The following is a 21,422-nucleotide window of genomic DNA, read 5'->3' on the forward strand; positions in this document are numbered from 1 at the left end:
GGAGTTCTCCATGCAAGTATATTGGAGTAGATAGCCATTCCCTTTCCCTTCTCAAAGGGAATCTTCCATACTCAGGGATCGAATCCAGATCTCTTGCACTGCAGGCAGATTCTTTACCATCTTTACCACCAAGATTGTATGAAGAAAAATAATAAGTGTGATATGTGAGATAAATGTGAGATCTGTGTTCGAGAAAAGACGGAAAATTTGAATTAGATGGTGAAAATTCCTATATAATGTGATTACTTTTTTACACAACTTAAACATAAGATTGGAAAAAAAAATGCATGGGTGTTATATCTTTGGAGAAGAATGTGTTGAAATCTTATTATATTTTATATGAAAGGTACATTTTCACTTAAAACTATCTATAGGATATTATGTATATTTGAAAATCAAAAAAGGTACTCTTTATTCAGTAAACAAATCCTCCATTCCTCTATGACTTTTTGATAAACATTTCTCATCTTCTGTGCTCCTAACCTTATTTAATTTCATTTACATTAACTTACTGTGATTCTATCATCAATGTAATTTATGTAATTAAAAACATAATTCTTAGTTAAAATTAGGCTAAATCTGAAACAAACCATATTCATATGATTTTTGAAAGCATTCCTATTGATAGGTTATGCTTTAGTTTGTTGTACAAAGTCCTCTTAAAATAAAAAACAAAAATTAAGAGTCAAATTAAGAGGATTATTTTTTCTTTAATGCAATTGTAAGTATTAGGTTATGACCAACATAGAGAGCATCTTAAAAAACAGAGACATTACTTTGCCAACAAAGGTCCATCTAGTCAAAGCTATGGTTTTTTCCAGTAGTCATGTATGGATGTGAGAGTTGGACTATAAAAAAAACTGAGCGCCGAAGAATTGATGCTTTTGAACTGTGGTGTTGGAGAAGACTCTTCAGAGTCCCTTGGACTGCAAGGAGATCCAAGAACTCCATCCTAAAGGAAATCAGTCCTGAATATTCATTGGAAGGACTGATGCGGAAGCTGAAACTCCAATACTTTGGCCACCTGATACAAAGAACTGACTTATTGGAAAAGACCCTGATGCTGGGAAAGACTGAAGGCGGGAGGAGAAGGGGACGACAGAGGCTGAGATGGTTGGATGGCATCACCGATTCAATGCACATGAATTTGAGTAAACTCTGGGAGTTGGTGATGGACAGGGAGGCCTGGCATGCTGCAGTCCATGGGGTCACAAAGAGTTGGACATGACTGAGCGACTGAACTGAACTGAAGTATTAGGTATTTACTCAGAGGCAGGCATTCCATAAAGGCTAAATGTACAGCCTCTGGAATCCAGCTCCACCAACTACTCCTGTGTGACTCTGGGAAAGTGACTTAACTTTTCTGAATCTCAGCTTCCTCCTCAGTAAAATGAAGCTGATGATAGTACCTATTTCAAAAACTTGTTATGAAGACTATACCAAATTGAATATATATAAGTCAAGTGCTTAAGCCAGTGACTGACACATAGCAAGTGTTATGTAAATGCTATTATCATGAAGCACTGTACGTATATAATTGCATTTATTATTTACAACCAAACCATGAGGCAGTTATTATTGTGTTATTTTACAGATGAGGAAAACCAGTTTGGGGAGGTTAGGGAATTTGGCCAAGGTCACTTATCTCGAAAATTGAAGGAGGTGACTTTGACTCTAAGTGTGGCTGACTCCTGAGTGGTGCTTCTTCTTCTTTTTTTTTTTTCAATTAAACTTTTTATTTTTTTGAAAGTATTGTAACTGAGCAGTACTTGTCACCATGATTGAATAGTGATTTCTTTAAGAAACACAAATAGACTTTAGTTCAAATCAGAGTTCCTTGTTCACTTTATATTTTCACACAGGCATGAGACTTTGTTTGCTCAGCTCTGACTTGTCGAGATGGGCCAGTCTCCACTTGATTTTCCTTTGTCCTGTTCTAGAGGTGAGCACAGACATCCCAAAAGCACCTAGTCACAGGCCCCAGCTTAGACAGAGGCAGATCAGTCACTTAAAAGCCTATTTAATTTATAAATGATCACATATAAATCAATAGAGAAATAGGCTTATTCTTTATTGAAACTGAAGGGCCTTACTGAAACAAGCCAATTTCTGCTGATATTGGCATCAAGGATTCTTTTCTTGGCTTTGTCTCTGAGACAAGCTACAGTAGAGGGGTTGACCACTTTTGAATATCTACTGCATTCTTATTCTTCTGCATATTATCTCATTTAATCCTTTTTCCAATCTTGCAAAGTAAATATCACACTATCCTCATTTTACAGATGAAGAAACTGAGCTCATGGAAGACAAATAATCTGACTTAAGATCAGACTTGGAGATTTAGCAACACTTCTGGGTTCAAGCCTTTGCTCCTTCTACCAAACTCAGCTCTCACAGAGATGCACTTTCAAATGTCATCTCTATCTTTGTGCTGATGGTATGATCTTGGGCTGGTTACTCAATCTGTGTGGTCCTAAGTGTCCTGGGCTGTTATGTGGAGAATAAATTGGCATTCATGAAGCACCCATTACAGGGCCTGCCCTGTATATGTTGACCAATGAATGAATCCTTGTTATTAGGTTCTTCCTTGATGTTCATATTTATTTCTAGATTTAGAGGTAAAGACAGTTGAAAATGGAAAAATAATGATTATATGGGTAGATTTTCAGCTCCAGAATGCAAGTTAAATATTTCTAACTTTTCATAATGTACGAGTCTGCTCGGATTGCCATAATAAAACACCATAGACTCTGTGGCTTCAACAACAGATATTTATTTCTCACAGCTCTGGAAGCTGGAAGTCCAAGATCAATCAAGGTGTTCAGTTCAGTTCAGTTCAGTCGCTCAGTCGTGTCCGACTCTTTGCGACCCGATGAATCTCAGCACTCCAGGCCTCCCTGTCCATCACCAACTCCCAGAGTTCACTCAGACTCACGTCCAACGAGTCAGTGATGCCATCCAGCCATCTCATCCTCTGTCGTCCCCTTCTCCTCCTGCCCCCAATCCCTCCCAGCATCAGAGTCTTTTCCAATGAGTCAACTCTTTGCATGAGGTCGCCAAAGTACTGGAGTTTCAGCTTTAGCATCATTCCTTCCAAAGAAATCCCAGGGCTTATCTCCTTCAGAATGGACTGGCTGGATCTCCTTGCAGACCAAGGGACTCTCAAGAGTCTTTTCCAACACCACAGTTCAAAAGCATCAATTCTTCGGCACTCAGCCTTCTTCACAGTCCAACTCTCACATCCATACATGACCACAGGAAAAACCATAGCCTTGACTAGACGAACCTTTGCAGGAGTGATTTCTTCCGAGGCCTCTCTCCTGGGCCTGCAAACGGCCACCTTCTCCCTGTGTCCTGACATCGTCTTTCTCTGTGCGTTACCTGATGTTACCCTGTGTGTCCCAATCTCTGGTTCTTATACAGATAATAATTAGATTAGGGCCCCATAATTATGGCCTTTACTTTAACTTAATCCCTCCTTTAAAAAACCCTATCTCTAAATACAATCACATTTTGAGGTCCTAGGGTTTAGGGTTCCAACAGATGAATTTATGGTTGGTGGGAGGAGAGAGTTCATCCCATAACAGGTTTTCCAGTTTGAAAATGGAATTCCATTTATTGACTCTACCAAACTGGGGAACCTTGTAATCTACATGGCATTTGAGGCTGAGTTAGTCTTGTGACTTGTAATTGACAAGGCATCACATTTTTCTGTGGGCGTTAAGACCTGGAAGGCAAAGGAAATGGGAGAAGGAGAGTTAAATGGTCAAGGTCACAGCTGCTAAATGCTCACTTGGTGGTGATCTATGATGGAGGTATAGGGAGCAGAAAAGGAAATTCCTCACTTGGTGATGATGGTGGGGGTTGAAGTAATGGCAGAAGGTAAGGCCAGATCCCAGGAACCTTTTAAGTAATAAAATGAACATCAGATTTCACTCTCGGACATTGACAAGTCACTGAATGGCCTTAAAAACCAGAGATTGCTCTCAGATTTAAGTGTTTAAAAGTTTATCTTTAGGAAAATTATTTTTAATGTTGGTTAAATGTTTGATGGAGGGGATGTACTACAATGATGTACCAACAATTCCTCAGCTGTTGAAAGCTAAATTCATCTCCACTTTTCAGTTAATGCTATGATGAATAAAGATTATTAGACAACAAATGCTGAAAAATTAGAGAATCTTCTGATATAGCAGTAAGCTGGAATCCTAATGGAATGGAGTGCTAAACTCTAAATACAGCCAACACCCAAATCTTGATTAAAAATTATGTCTATTGCTTGTGAAAATGGAACTGTTAGAAAATCTATCAATGCTTTAATGGTGACAGTTTTTTAGTGGTGAGATTTGGGGTAATTGCTATTTCCTTTTTTACCATGCTGTCTACTAAAGAGAATATATATATATAGTAACAACAATTTGAAATACTTTTTCATTGCTTTATGATTTTATGTAGTGGAATATAGTCCAAATGAAAGATTCATTAAGCATTTTTTAAAAAGTTTATCTTGATTCCATTTGGAGAATGAGTTGAAGTTGAGGGCAAGGGAATAAGATCAACTGTATTTATCTTGTTTTACACTGACAGAATCTAGGGGTTTGGGAGGAACAGTTCTGGTGGAGACAGCAAGAGAAGAGAAGATTCCTTCATGACACTGACCACAAGAATCCACCTGGCAAGATAGAATCAGGAGGATGCGTGTCAGTGAAACCTCCTGGGACAGCCACCTAGTCACATTTCCATTGAATTGTTTCCTGTTTTTGAGTTTGTAGCACTCTTGATAAATGACAAAAAATATGTTGTGTATGTATAATGCTGGATGTTAGGGCTTATACATCTGGTTTTTAATCTTGGGGAAGGAAATTTTCTTGGTACTTGGCTGAGCTGCTTTATCTTTGGAATATTATTTATTCTTTTTGAATTTTTAGGTAGTGTCCTAGAAAATTATTTAAGACTAGCCCTTTCCTTAAAATTTCTTATTTATTTTTACTGAAGCATATTTGCTGTATAATATTATGTAAGCCACGGTGTTCAATATAGTGATTCACAGCTTTCAGGATTGTTCTCCATTTATTAGTTATAAAATATTGGCTGTATACTCCCTGCATTGTACAACATACCCTGTAGCTTATTTTATACCTAGTGGTTTGTATGTTTTTATTTGGAAATTTAACCATTCTAGTCACAGAAGGGTAATCAGATTAGCCTTTTCTAGTGCCATAGTATGATGGGGAAAATGAGAGGCAAGTTTCCTGCACTGAGGGTTTTCTATGCAATTTTTAGACCCTCCCATGCACCGTGGAGAAAACACTTCCCCACTCTTTAGGTTCTCCAGTAGGAGGACTTACCAGACAGGGAGACTATGAAAGGTTCTAGCAAAACTGGCCTGTGCCTCACTATGCTCAAATACACAAGCAAAGTCTTCTTTGGAGGAAAGATTTAAGAGTTCAGAAGTGTATATGTTGCTCATGTTCCATTGGTGATCTGAGATTTTTTTTTTTTTGGTTGTCAAAAAGGGCCCTGCTCTTTAGCACCTAGTAATGGTTTTTGTGTTATTGTTCAGTCGTTCAGTCATGTCCTACTCTTTGTGACCCCATAGACTGCAACATGTCAGGCTTCCCTGTCCTTCACCATCTCCCAGAGCTTGCTCAAACTCAAGTCCATCGAGTCTGTGATGCCATACAACCATCTCATCCTCTGTTGTCCCCTTCCCCTCCTGCCTTCAGGACTTCCCAGCATGTGGGTCTTTTCCGATGAGTCAGTTCTTTGCATCAGGTGGCCACAGTATTGGAGCTTTAGCTTCAGCACCAGTCCTTCCAATGAATATTCATGACTGACTTCCTTTAGGATTGACTAGTTTGATCTCCCTGCAGTCCAAGGGACTCTCAAGAGTTTTCTCTGACACCACAGTTCAAAAGCATCAATTCTTCGATGGTCAGCCTTCTAGTAATGGTAGAGGACAACTTTCAGAGATATCTAGTGCCTAGACTTGCAAGGGACTTTTAAAATGCGTGATTTCCCATGTTTTGTAAATTTGGGGTCAGGGCGTTAAGGCAATCGATTTAATGGCCTTTATAAATGAAGGTTGAAAAATATTCCTCAGTGAAGCTATTTTTGGTTCTGAGAGTTAGAATATACAACAGAAAACCAAATTCAGAAACTTCTAGGATCTATGACTTGGAAGCCTGGAGAATTTGCCCCTCTGTAGGCTTTGTGGGTATTTGCAAAGTGAATCCTCAGTTTTCTGGTCCTGAAGATTAGGGCTTGGGGAGATGGGAGAGCTCCTCCCTAATCCCCCCATCTTCTTCCTTCTCTCTTTCTCTGCCTCTTTCCTCGCCTTTGCCCTGTACTCCAATTCAGGCTTAGAATTCCTTGAAAATAGGGAACAAAGAATGGAGGCAGGACAGGGAACAGGGTACCAAGTGGACTTCTTCCTTGGTTTGGAGGCTTTGCATGTGCAGGTTCGGGACAGGTCCCTCACTGTCCCATGAGTCCTGGCTAAGGTGGAAGATGGGAGCAGCCATCATGGAGAGTGGGGCAGACAAGTTTCAGGGGTTCACATATGTCCATCCCACCTACCACATGCTCTCTGCTCTTGAAATATTGGTGAAGATCAGTGACACATGACAGCAACACAGAGTCATTTGAATGAAAAAAATAGGTTGAACTCGATATAGCATTTGGAAGTACTACAAAATTCGAAGTGTATGTCTCAGTTATCTTGGATCTAATACCACTAACACATAATATATATTAGGATATGGAATCAGGACAAGCCATCTCTATACCAGAGGCCTACGATCAGACATCTATTTCAAATAGGGACAACTAGGTTAACTTTTATTTTGGAAAAAAAAAAAACAAAACATAATAAAGTCTTTGATCCAGAGCCATTAATATTTATGAACTGACTTCCTCAAGATGCTCTAAAGATAAAGGCTAGTTATGTGCTGTATAATTTATTGGTTACATTTCAGGAACATTCTCTTATTGATCTGGGAACACAGTGGAATTTCTGGAGCTCTATCTGACCAAAGAAGCCTTCTACATTCTCATTTGCTCTTTGACTCACAAAAGGCCATAAATAATTGGAGAAGTTAGGCAAGTGTATTTTTCCAGACACCCCTTAAATTGTTGTCGTTTGTTTAATTTTGTTTTAAAATATATCTGGACACACCTAAATAACTCAAACAATCAGGCTCTTTAATTGAAAACTGATACTGAGGTTGTCTTTTCAAGACTTTAACCTTTGGGAAAATATGCTAGCTTGCTTTCCCTCTGCTTTGGAATTTAGCTTTCTTAATTGCTGTCAAATTTTGGAACCGATAAGGTGAGACCTTATATTATGCTGTCTAAATAACAATGGAAGCTAATAATGGAAAAATTCTTGTTGACAGGCACTATGGGTTTTAACTGTAACTATGCAAGTAACCTGGGTATCTTGTGGAATTAAGGTCAATAGTCTGGCTTAGAAAGTGAGAGAGAGAGGACAGAGGCAGAAGCTGAAAGAAGACGGAAGGAAGGAAAGAGGGAAGGAAGGGAGGAAAGGAGGGAGAAAAGATGGATGGAAGGAAAAAATTTCAAAAGAAGGGGGATGTAATTAGATAAAATTAAAATCCAAATAGTTTGGCTGGGTTTCCCAGTAACTTTTTTTTTTTTCACAGAATGATAGATTTATTTAAAAAAATTTTTCCCAAACTTTAAACTTTTTATTTTGTTTTGGGGTATAGCTGATTAACAATGTTGTGGTAATTTCAGGTGAACAACAATGGGACTCAGCCATACGTATGTGCTCTGTGTGCATCCTGAGTTGCTTCAGTAGTGTTGGACTCTTTGCAACCCTGTGGACTGTAACCACCAGGTTCTTCTGTCCATGGGATTCTCCAGACAAGAATACTGGAGTGGGTTGCTATACCCTCCTCTAGGGAATCTTCCCAACCCAGGGATTTGAACCCGCATCTCTTATGTCTATTGCATTGGCAGGCGGGTTCTTTACCACTAGTGCTGCCTGGAAAGTCCAGCCATACATATATATGGATCCATTCTCCCTCAAACCCCACTTCCGTCCAGACTGGCTATCACCAAAAAAAAAAAAAAAATTCACAAATAACAAATGCTAGAGAGGGTGTGGAGAGACGGGAACCCTCCTATGCTGTTGATACAAATGTAAATTTGTTCAACTGCTATGGAGAACCGTATGGAGGTTTCTTAAAAAACTAAAAATAAAGCTACCATATGATCTAGAAATCCCACTCCTGGAGTATATATCTGAAGAAACACATGTTCCAAAGGATAAATGCACCCCACTTCTCACTGCAGCACTGTTTACAATAGCCAAGACATGGAAGTAACCTAAATGTCCATCAACAGATGAATGGATAAAGAAGATGTGGTACATATATACATTGGAATATTACTCAGTCGTTAAAAAGAATGAAATAATGCCATTTGCAGCAATATGGATGGTCCTGGTAACTCTTAAATGAAAGCAATAAGAAAATGTGACTGATTTGAAGTAATGAATAAAATGACATTTAAATGAACCAGAAAGAGGTGAACTAGATCTCCCTTATTACTGGGAACTAGTGAGATGACAGTCAAGACTGGAATACGGCAGGCTAAAAGCTTCCTTGTATTAGATCTCTAAGAACAGGGACAGGGGAGTAGACAGCATGTTCATAATTTAAATTCCAAGAAGGTAAAGAAGAAATAATTGGTCCAAGAAAGAAGGAACAAGAATATTCAATTCAATTTCACCTAAAGCTACTGTTCCCATTTATAGTCAGACTCTGCTGCCTAGTGGTGAGGATTTGAAAAAATGAGTGAATGAGTCATGACTTTAAATAACTTACTCCCTGGGAGCCGTGAGTAGAGCAGGTGGGCAACACTCGCCCAGAAGGAAGACAGGAAGACAGGATGATGGGGTAGTGGATTGTGTCTCTTTTCAACTGAAAGAGCAAGGCATGTGAAATATATTTGGTTTTACTCATTCTCAATCTCAAGAGAGATGAAGCAAAAAGAGGAAAAGTGCAACAATGTTGCGTTCTAATCTAAAAGGAAGAACTGATTTGTATACTGAGATTTTGTAATAAGTTAGGCCTCTTGTGTTCACATTGGACAAAGAAAGAAATGCTAGAATCAGAATCAGTCTTGAGACTTCCCTGGTGGTCCAGTGGCAGACTCAGAGTCTGTTTCTGTTTTGTAAATAAGTTCATTTGTATCATTTCTTTTTAGATTTTGCATACAAGGGATGTCATACACTATTTCTCCTTCATTGTGACTTACTTCACCCAGTATGACAGTCTCTAGATCCATCCGTTTTGCTGCAAATGGCATTATCTCGTTCTTTTAAATGGCTGAGTAATATTTCATTGTATATATGTACCCATCTTCTTTATTTAACAGCATTATTTTAATGACACACATTACTCCATGAAAGGAAATATCTTATTATTGGATATTTCAATTATTTGCATTTTTACTGAAAAAAACCCTTTCTAATTATTTCCTTAATTTAAATTCCAAAAAGTAAAAGTTCTGAGTTAGGATATACCAGATTAAATTTCCAAAAATGTGATACCAATGTATACTCCCACCAACTGGTATAAAAGTGACCATTTTCCTACTAGCTAATGCTGTCACACTTTTAAATCTTTGCTAAATTTGAGCAAAAAAATTTATATAGCTGGTTGTTGGTTGTATTTGAATGTGTATATCTTGATTGCTAGTGTAGTTGGGTATTTTTTGTATGTTTATTGGTCAAATTTAATTTTTGGTGAATTGTAAACTCCTTCACATTATCCATTTTTGGTCATAGTTTAAATATTTGTATTTTGTGTGATAGCTACTCAGGTTATGAAATTACATTTTAAAAATACACTCTGAAGAGGTTATGCATTAAGTGACAGGATGTCTGGACTTATAAGTAAAATAACCCTGTAAGGTGGTGGAGACTGATGATGCAAGAATGGCTGTGAGATGCCAGTCAGGGAAGGACTAGGGCTTCATAACAGGGTCCTCACCATTTGTATGGACATATCAATATCCACTGCAAGTGAATGTCCACTCTGAGCGTCCCTGCACCAACAATCTTACAAGTCACAAAGGATGGATTTAAAAAGGCTCAAAAGAGACTTTTGGTGTCAAAGATTTAAGCATGTATCAAAACATCAAATTATACATTTAAAATCTGCAGCTTTCTCTGTAATAGCCCCAAACTGGAAGGAGACCCAATGTCCATCAACAGCTAAGTAGATGAACAAGTAGTAGTATATCCAAACAGGAGAATACTACTCAACAACAGAAATAAGAAACTATTCACATAAATACTGTTTTTGAACCTGAAAATAATTATGAAGCATGAAGAAAACCAAAATTTTTTTAAAGCAAACGTTATGATTCCAGTCATGGAAAATTCTAGAAAGTTTAAATGAGTTTATTGTCAAAGAAAGTAAGTCAGTGGATTCCCAGAGGGCTGGTGAGGGCAGGATGAGATTATAAAAGGGCACAGGGTGAATATCGGGGCAATGGATGTGCTCGTTAGAATGGTTACAATGGTTTCATGGATTTATATGTACCTCATACAAATCCCAGAGAAGGCAATGGCACCCCACTCCAGTACTCTTGCCTGGAAAATCCCATGGGCGGAGGAGCCTGGTGGGCTGAAGTCCTTGGGGTCGCTAAGAGTCCGGCACGACTGAGCGACTTCACTTTCACTTTTCACTTTCCTGTATTGGAGAAGGAAATGGCAACCCACTCCAGTGTTCTTTGCCCAGAGAATCCCAGGGACGGGGGAGCCTGGTGGGCTGCCGTCTATGGGGTCGCACAGAGTCGGACACGACTGAAGTGACTTAGCAGTAGCAGTAGCATACAAATCCAACTGTACACTTTAATTATGTGCAGTCTATAGCATGTCAGATGTCAATAGAACTTTTAAAAAGTGATTCAGTATAAGTTTCTATCTATATTTTTTCCAGAAACCAGAGGCTTTGGCAAGCTTATAATTACTTGACCTTCTGCCTCTCCGTGCCTTGGGAAGAGCAACCCTCCTTAGTAGCTGGCCACATTGGCAAGCAGTAAAAATCACCTCTATCTGAGTCAACAAAACTCTGGCTGCATGATAAAAGACTATAGGATTTCTCTCTCCTCTATCTTCATTTTCTCGACTGTGCAGCAGTAGCCTTAAGGTGAACAGTCTGGACGCTATGAGAGTAAACAAACCCTTATTTGCTCTGTGATCTCAGTTCCTGGAAGAGTCCTAGTATGGGGTGTACACACTCATCTCTTATAGACTTAGTCACTGGGACAACTGTGGATGCACTTTCAGAAAAGGCACCTTCTCTCTAGTTCAGGGCAGTCAGCTCCAGACCTATTAATCATATGCAGTGTCTCTGCACCAATTATGGTTTCAGCCTGGCCCCTGTCAATAACAAGTGATTCTAGCAAACCAAATTCTGGACATCAAGGTGCACGCTCCTTTGCAGTATCCGGGAACGCTCTCCTCCTGTGTATGCCGGGTGTTATGTGACATCCCCTGAGGAAAAGAGAATCAATTCATCCTTCTCCTGAAAGCACTAGAGACTGTCACAGCTTCCCCCTCCACAGGGTGACCTCTGGACCCTCAAAAAACCATGGCTTCCGGAACACAAAATAGTACCACAGAGCCCTGTAATCTTTCCTAGGTGGGGTTTATCAGCAACTCAAATTAGATTGAAACTGAAAGAACATACATTTTTTTGCAACTTGCCAGCAATATCCAGTCTGGGTCTTATTTTCCAAAATGGGGTCAGAACCATGCCCTAACTAGTCAGAAAGGAGGAACGAGCTGTTCCTAAGAGGTAGGTTAGGTAATTAGATGCACTTTTGACTTTTGATATTTTCAAATTACAATGGGCTTATTGGGACACAACCCCATCATAAGTCGAGAGAAATCTGTGTAGTTACTGATCTTCATCAGAGGAGCAAAGACAATATAATGGCTTAAAGATAGTCTTTTCAACAAACAGTGCTGGGACAGCTGGAACACGTTTTTTCATGTGCAAAATAATGAACAGGCACAGACCCTTCACAAAAATTAACTTAAAATGGATCACAGGCTTACATGTAAAATGCAAAACTATAAACTCCCTGGAAGGTAAAATAGGTGGATATGTAGGTTGACCTTGGGTTTGATAATAAATCTGTACATCCAGCATGATCCACGAAAGAACTGATTAGCTGGACATATGAGGTTTCCAAACTTGCACCTCCAAATCTTCAGGCATTCTGCTTGCCTACCTGGCATCTCATTTTCTCTGATCCTCATCTTTTCTGGGCTTCCCAGGTAGCACAGTGGTAAAGAATCTGCCTGCAATGCAGGAGACATGGATTCAATCCCTGAGACAGGAAGATCCCCTGGAGTTGGAAATAGAAACTCAATCCAGTATACTTGCCTGGAAAACTTCATGGACAGAGGAGGCTGGTGGGCTACAGTCCATGGGGTTACAGAGAGTCAGACATGACTGAGCAACTGAGCATGCACACACATATTTTCTAGGATCCACAACCCATTAGTGCATTACCTTCTTGCCAATTACCTAAGCACCAATGTTCATCTACTGGATCTGTAATGACAAATCCATCCAACTTCTCTATTTTCAAATTCAGGCTGCTCGGGTCCTACGAGGGCGTCAACTCTAATGATAAGAGTGACCCTCTTGGCAATCCTCTCTCTCATGCCCAACTCTTTGCTGTCCTCTCATACTCAGGTGTAATAATTCAAAGTATCTGCTAACCCTTCTATCTCTATACTTTTCCTTTTACTGTCAGGAGGAGACCTTATAACTTCCCTGAAAGCCTAAACTGTTATTATCATAATATTATTATCTTATTATCTCTCTTATTATTATCACACCCATGACTTTTTATTCCTTTTTCCTTGCATTCAGATCACACTAGCAATGTCACGTCTTTGGCATAACTCTAATTTTTCCATCTGTACTTTATTTTTTTTAATTTTTTTTTTTTTTACTTTACAATATTGTATTGGTTTTGCCATACATCAACATGAATCCGCCAAGGGTGTACACGTGCTCCCCATCCTGAACCCCCCTCCCACCTCCCTCCCTGTACCATCCCTCTGGGTCATCCCAGTGCACCAGCCCCAAGCATCCTGTATCATGCATGGAACCTGGACTGGTGATTCATTTCTTATATGATATTATACATGTTTCAATGTCATTCTCCCAAATCATCCCACCCTCGCCTTCTCCCACAGAGTCCATAAGACTATTCTATACATCTGTGTCTCTTTTGCTGTCTCGCATACAGGATTATTGTTACCATCTTTCTAAATTCCATATATATGCGTTAGTATACTGTAATGGTGTTTTTCTTTCTGGCTTACTTCACTCTGTATAATAGGCTCCAGTTTCATCCACCTCATTAGAACTGATTCAAATGTATTCTTTTTAATGGCTGAGTAATACTCCATTGTATATATGTACCACAGCTTTCTTATCCATTCATCTGCTGATGGACATCTAGGTTGCTTCCATGTCCTGGCTATTATAAACAGTGCTGCGATGAACATTGGGGTACACGTGTCTTTTGGGTACACGTGTCGTCTTTTTCAATTCTGGTTTCCTCGGTGTGTATGCCCAGCAGTGGGATTGCTGGGTCACAAAGCAGTTCTATTTCCAGTTTTTTGAGGAATCTCCACACTGTTCTCCATAGTGGCTGTACTAGTTTGCTTTCCCACCAGTAGTGTAAGAGGGTTTCTTTTTCTCCACACCCTCTCCAGCATTTATTGCTTGTAGACTTTTGGATCACAGCCATTCTGACTGGCATGAAATGGTACCTCATTGTGGTTTTGATTTGCATTTTTCCGATAATGAGTGATGTTGAGCATCTTTTCATGTGTTTGTTAGCCATATGTATGTCTTCTTTGGAGAAATGTCTGTTTAGTTCTTTGGCCCATTTTTTACTAGAGCTAATCAATGAATATAGTAAAGTTACAGGATATAAAATCAACACACAGAAATCCCTTGTATTCCTATACACTAATAATGAGAAAATAGAAAGAGAAATTAAGGAAACAATTCCATTCACCATTGCAACGAAAAGAATAAATTACTTAGGAATGTATCTTCCTAAGGAAACTAAAGACCTATATATAGAAAACTATAAAACACTGGTGAAAGAAATCAAAGAGGACACTAATAGATGGAGAAATATACCATGTTCATGGATCGGAAGAATCAATATAGTGAAAATGAGTATACTACCCAAAGCAATCTATAGATGCAATGTAATCCCTATCAAGTTACCAATGGTATTTTTCACAGAGCTAGAACAAATAATTTCAAAATTTGTATGGAAATACAAAAAACCTCAAATAGCCACCTGTACTTTAAAATCCAGTCCTTTCCTCTTCATGGCAATGTTAGTTCACCATTTATCTGCTTTCTTTCCCCCTTATATTCAGTTCCTCTTTCTCCGTTGGCATCAATCCTATGTGAACATTTTAGAAAAAAAAAAAAATCTGTTGCTGCCACATTGGCTCAGCAGTAAAGAATTTGCCTGTAATGCAGCAGACCTCAGTTCAATCCCTGGGTCTGGAAGATCCCCTGGAGAAGTAAATGGCAACCCACTTCAGTATTCTTGCCTGTAGAATCCCATGGACAGAGGAGCTGGTAGGCTACAGTCCCTTTGCAAAGAGTTGAACATGACTTACTAACTAAACAGCAACAATAACAATTTTGATATTGGTATATACTAATTATCTTAAATTACTTCCTATTTATTCTTTGATCCATTAAAATTGATTGAAGAATATAAAATTTCTTTTTACATTTATAAAAATAAATACAAAAATTATTAATTTACAATAAAAAGTATTTTTATTGTCTGTCTTACCTAATTCTGGCAGGGATGCACCACAAGGGCAGGCGTTTGGGTCTTTTGGTTCTGATGTAGCCCAAGCCCAAAAGCGCATAAAAGAGCTCCTTTCTTTCAAAAAATTCCATTTCTTGGGACATAATAGACCCTCAAAAAATATTTTTTGAGCAAGCAAATGGATGGTGGATCCCAAGCTAGACTCCCCACTGAGAGTGGGGAGAGGAAACAGAACTGTCCTAAATTTCCCTTGAGGTGACAACAATACCCACACCACAGGCCCGTGCACATTTCAGTCTCGATCACATTTACTTATCTTACCCACCTGACCCTCTTTATAACTTACCTATTGAAACATTTTCTTGTCCTGAATTTTCCTGACCTTGCACTCTGCGTTTTTCCCCTCCAATTTTTGAGTCTTTTCATGGTTCTTTGCAAAGTCTTTTATTGATCTGTTGAAGTCAACTTCTAAATGTTAACACCTTCTCTTGTTTTCACACATTATGCAGACTCCCTGGTTATGCATATGCATTTTCTGGCATCAGTTTTATCTAAATATAGACCATTTTCAAATCTAAAGTCCAGTTCTTGAACCTGAAATTTCCTCTATATAGATCACTCTCCCCTTCTCACCTCGAACTTCAGAATTAGGTCCTGCTCATGTGTGCTGTGTCTCTATCACTTCCCCAAATCAGAAATCATTGTGATACACTTAGTATTTCTTCATCTCTTGTTCCCTTTCCTAATCATTTTTCTTATCCAGTCAATTCAACTCTGCAATATTTTCAGAATGACAATAAGAGCAATAGGTATGTGAATACTTTCTACTCACTAACAATCTTAAATTTACCCATTATTGTAGAAATTATTATGCTGTAGTATAATTGTTCATTGGTCCCTTTCACTCAAGAAAGTGTAAATTCCTTAGTGATAAGAATGTTCTCTTTTATATTCCCAGCTTCTTGCACCTGGTCTGGAAGTTATGTAATTAAAAACATTTGTTGGAAGGATAAGAGATTCTAGATAAATTATTCAGTTCAGTTCAGTCGCTCAGTCGTGTCTGACTCTTTGCGACTCCATGAATCACAGCACAACAGGCCTCCCTGTCCATCACCAACTCCTGGAGTTCACTCAAACTCATGTCCATTGAGTCAGTAATGCCATCCAGCTATCTCATCCTCTGTCATCCCCTTCTCCTCCTGCCCCCAATCCCTCCCAGCATCAGAGTCTTTTCCATAGTCATGAGGTGGCCAAAGTACTGGAGTTTCAGCTTTAGCATCAGTCCTTCCAATGAACACCCATGACTGATCTCCTTTAGAATGGACTGGTTGGATCTCCTTGCAGTCCAAGGGACTCTCAAGAGTCTTCAACACCACAGTTCAAAAGCATCAATTCTTTGGCACTCAGCTTTCTTCACAGTCCAACTCTCACATCCATACATGACCACTGGAAAATTATAATCCTATTTAATTGTTTCAGTATTTTTGAGCTTAATAGTATGGAGTACATAATAGCCGAAAGTGTATATGGGTCAGATTTTAAAGATTTATTTTGATAGATTTGATAGATATATATTTTGATATATATTGCTGACAGTTTCAGCAATATAGATTCGAGTCAATATATATATATACATATATATGTGTGTGTGTGTGTATATATATATATATATATATATATATATATATATATATACTATTTGAGGGACTTCCCTGATGGCTCAGTGATAAAGAATCCACCTGCCAATGCAGGAGACATGGGTTCAAACCCTGGTCCAGGAACATCCTACATTTCATGGATCAACTAAGCTTGTGTGCCCCAACTATAGAGCCTCTGCTCTAGATCTCAGGAGCCTAAACTACTGAGCCCACGTGCTGCAACTCCTGAAATCCGAGCACCCCAGAGCCGGTGCTCCACACAAGAGAAGCCACCTCAATGAAAGGCCCATGCACTGCAATAGAGATTAGAAAACCCCCACTCACCCCTCACCCCCAGCTCACTGCAACTAGAGGAAGAGCCCATGCAGCAACAAAGGTCCAGGACAGTCAAAAATAAATAAATATTGGCATACATATTATTTGAATATAATCTATTAGTGTAATAAATTCATTATACAGGTTATTAAAAAGTTCACATAGAATCCTCAAATACTACTACAACTAAACATGGAACTCTTCCCTTGCAAAAACATCCACTGTGAACATTAGCAGGCTGCTGACAGGCAGAAAAGCATGTTTAGAAGCAGGGAAGTTTCCCTAAGGAGAGACTTGCTTTGCCAAGTAATGATTATTGGCAGTGTGTCAGAAATGTAAAGAATCTGAGATAGTCAAAATATAGCTTGGCCAAATTAATCTTAATATGCTGACACTGGAGTTTTTAAATACTCTAATGGCAGTCGTAAAGTTTAAGAAAAAAATTTAACACAATTAGGGATGTGAAACAAAACCGTGACCCCCACCCCTTACGCATTCTATTTTTCAGGACATCTTCTAAGTGAGTAGATTTGAATTTTTAGAGCACTTTCAGGTTTGCAGAAAAATTGAACAGGAAGTAGAATTCCCATGTAGCACAATGGAAACAAATTATCTGAAGAGGTGGATAAGTGGAGGGTAGTTCAGTGTTTCCCAGAGGAAATGATTTTTAAGCTGGGTTCTGAGAGGATGGGGTTTTGCCAGAACGAAAGAGTCATCCATCTCTTCTACTCTGACAATTCCAGGGGCCATTTATACCATGTTTCACACACACCACAACTGGAAAACCACACCCCTTCTGTATCTCCTTGATACAATCTGGGATTATAGCGACAATGTTACCTGGATACAGGACAAATTGAAACAAGAGAGCAGGATTTAAAAGTCTTGCAGTACATATGCAAATCATGATGTTATTGGCCCAATCTGCATGTACTTTGACTTGGTTTTCTGTCGCTGATGATATATTTGTGATAAATACAGCTGGAATCCTTTAAGGATGTCAGAGATTATAAAAGAAAGTCACCTGTCACACAAAGAAGCTAAACATATGACCTTTAGCCCTATGCCAGAATAAACTGTTAAATGGCTTAAGGGTTGTTTGTTCAAACATAAATATATGTACAATATATATCCAAAAATATTCCTGATTTTTCCTCTAGTCAACTTCTTACAAATTTACAAAAGTCTACAATTTCTCACAAAATTAATCCAATAAATCCTGATAGACTATTTTAAGTATTTTTATTAATTTCCATGCCCCTTTAGTATGCTTTGAGTATACTGTATACTCAAAGTATACAGTGTATATGTAATTATAAATGTGAGTTGGGTTAAAAAAAACTCATAAATATATGTTGGATAAAAACATAAATACAAGATTCATAATCCAGAGAATAAAAAATGGGAAAGTAAATATCACATGGAGATTTTTTTAACTTTTTTTTTTTTATGTATTTCCTCCAATTCCTTATTCGTACCCTCTAATTTGGACCATATAGTCTGGATCATTGCAAATAACTCTGAAGACATGGGGGTGGGGGTCTTAGCATTGACTTATTACTTGAGGTAATTGAAGTAAATAACTCTTTGGGTTATTGGGCACAGCAATCTCATGGAGAAATTTGTAGGTGATGGGCATGGCTTTAATTGGCTATTTGCCTGAGATCTGGAAGACTCAACCTTTAGTCATGCTTTAACTAAAAAGAAATAGAGTGGCTCCAGTCATTTCCTGTACTTAAAACATTTGGCAAAACTGAGTTCCAGGGTTGTTAAAGCTGGCCTGTTCTATTTTGGCAGCTTCTTTTGTCCTTAGGGTACGTTGTAACATCTGCTATTCCATAGAGCGTATGCTAATCATGAGATGTCTTGCTTTATTACTGGCTTTTTCAATCCTTAAATATAAGGGAAAATAAAACTTACAAAAGCCTTCTAGGGTAATGATATGGTAAAATTAATTTATTTGTAGACAAGGTAGGGAAAAACTTTTTTTTCTTCATTTAAATCTAAAATGTATGAATTGAACATCTACAAAATAAAATTTCCTTTTTTATGCAAAAAAAAAAAACCCCTTAATAAAATGAAGAAACACATTTCCTGAATTGCGTTATTGAAGACAGTTTGTGATGACTGTCAAAGGTAGAAGATGCTATCCCAAAATATGTCCCTTTGGCATAGTGATTTTTTGATATGAAGGTAAATGAGAAGTAGACATAAGAAAAGCTCTCTACTCTCTCATTATTTGCCAAGATCAGGATATAAATTTGTGTAGATGTCTCCTCTCTCCTTTCTACCAGGAAGATCAGATGATAATTACCTGAGACAATGCTAGACCTATGTCAGCCCAGAGGCAGCACTAGAAGAATCTATACAACAAACATTGCTAAAAGTAGCTCTGATCTACCATCAAGTTCCCCTATATATTAAGTCCCCTACATATGAACCTTTAAGCTGCAAACTTTGAAAGAGGCAAATGTTCATTGACCTGTCCAATCAGGTGAGTTAGTTCACGTGGCTGGTGTACATTGTTATGTGCATGAATCCTCTACAAGTGGCTGTGCTTTTCTGTGCTTTCCTGTATACTCCTATATAGAGTACAGTAATACAGTATCTTTATTTCAAGCCCAGGATGTCCAGAAGCAAGGGTAAAAGCAGCGATTATGTAGGTAGTACAACTATGCTTTTCAAGGTACTGTACTATAAGAGTAAAAATGTTTTCCTTATTTTCTGTGTTTGTTGTGTATTATTTATATGAAAAGTATTACAGACCTATTACAGTACAGTGTTATATACCTGATTATGTTAGTTGGGTATATAGCTGATTCTGTTAGTTGGGTATCTAGGCTAACTTTATTGGACTTAAGAACATATTGGACTCACACGCATGCTTTCAAAATGGAACTTGTTCCTATGGAGGAGACCTCCTGTGTTTGCCTTCCCAGAATTCGGTTCCCTTAGAAGCTCAAAGCGGGGCTTCCCTGTTAGCTCAACTGGTACAGAATCTGCCTGCAATGCAGAAGACCCCAGTTCTATTCCTAAGTCAGGAAAATCCCCTGAAGAAGAGATAGGCTATCCACTCCACTATTCTTGGGCTTCCATGGTGGCTCAGATGGTAAAGAATCTGCCTGCAATACAGGAGACCTGGCTTTGGTCTCTGGGTTGGGAAGATCCCCTGGAGGAGGAAATGATAACCCACTTCAGTATTCTTACCTGGACAATCCCCATGGATAGAGGAGCCTGCCGGGCTACAGTTCAGGGGTTGCAAAGAGTTGGACATGACTAAGCACAGCCCAGAAGCTCAAAGTCTTTCTTCTGATTTTCCATTTCTCTATAATATCATCCTTTTTTAAGATGCTATATAAACCCAAATTCTAACCACCTTTTAAAGTTACTTATCACTGGGTGTTTCCGTTTGTATATGCAATAAACATGTTCATAAACTTCTGCTTGTTTTTGTCTTGTTAGTTTTTTGTCAGTCTGACTTACAGAGCCCTAGCCAGATAACCTAAAATGGGTAGAAGGAAAAGACATTTTTGCTTCCCCTACAAACTGAACTCCCATTTATATGCTCTGAGTATCGGTTCTTAATGGGGCTTCCCAAGTGGCACAGTGGTGAAGAATCTGCCTGCCAATACAAGAGACATGAGTTTAATCCCTGGGACAGGAAGATCCCCTGGAGTAGGAAATGGCAATCCATAACAATATTCTTGCCTGAAAAAAATCCCATAGAACAGCCTTGTGGACTACAGTCCATGGGGTCACAAAGAGTTGGACACACACACACGTGCGCACACGCACACACACACACACACATCAGTTTGTAAGATATTTCTTCCCAGATTTGGGCACTTCTTTTCTCTCTAGCTAGGAAGGATATGTCCCGTGAGCCACAGAAGCCCTTGTGCAGCTATCTCTGTGATTAAAAAACAGCTACACGTTGAACTGAACTACACGTTGAAGAGAAATTGCAAGCTACTCCCTTGCTAACAAAAAGTCTTGGGTTTTAGAAAGCAGCCTCTCTCATAGTCCAAGGAACAAGGAGATGTAATCTTTAGCCTAGGCATCCTACAGCTCTGGCATGTGCATAGGCTGGTGTACTTTAATATGAATTAAACTTAATATAAATAGGATTTCACATGCATAGTTTGCTAAGGGATCATTTATGCCTATATATAAACAGCTATTTTTCAAACAAATTTCATTTTTGAAAACAGTTTCAGGTTTAGAGAAAGATCATGACAGAACTGAGAGTTTCCCTATAGTTTGCATCCAGTTTGCGCTATTATTAACATCTTAAATTACTAGCATACATTTGTTACAGTTAATGTACCAATGCTACCTATTACTGTTATTTTAGGTTTTGCTTTTAGATATTTTTTGATGCATTCCACTTTAAAGTCTTTATTGAATTTGTTACAATATTGCTTCTCTTTTATGTTTTAGTGTTTTGGTAGGGAGGCATGTGGGATCTTAGCTCCCTGACCAGGAATCAAAGCTGCACCCCCTGCATTGGAAGTGCAGAGTCTTAACCACTGGAGTGCCAAGGAAGTTCCACCTATTATTATTAATAAAGTCTAT

The sequence above is a fragment of the Bos grunniens genome, chromosome 8, assembly GCF_055505025.1.
Source record: "Bos grunniens cultivar Pamir isolate PY7600 chromosome 8, Bosgru_T2T1.0, whole genome shotgun sequence".
Lineage (NCBI taxonomy): Eukaryota > Metazoa > Chordata > Mammalia > Artiodactyla > Bovidae > Bos > Bos grunniens.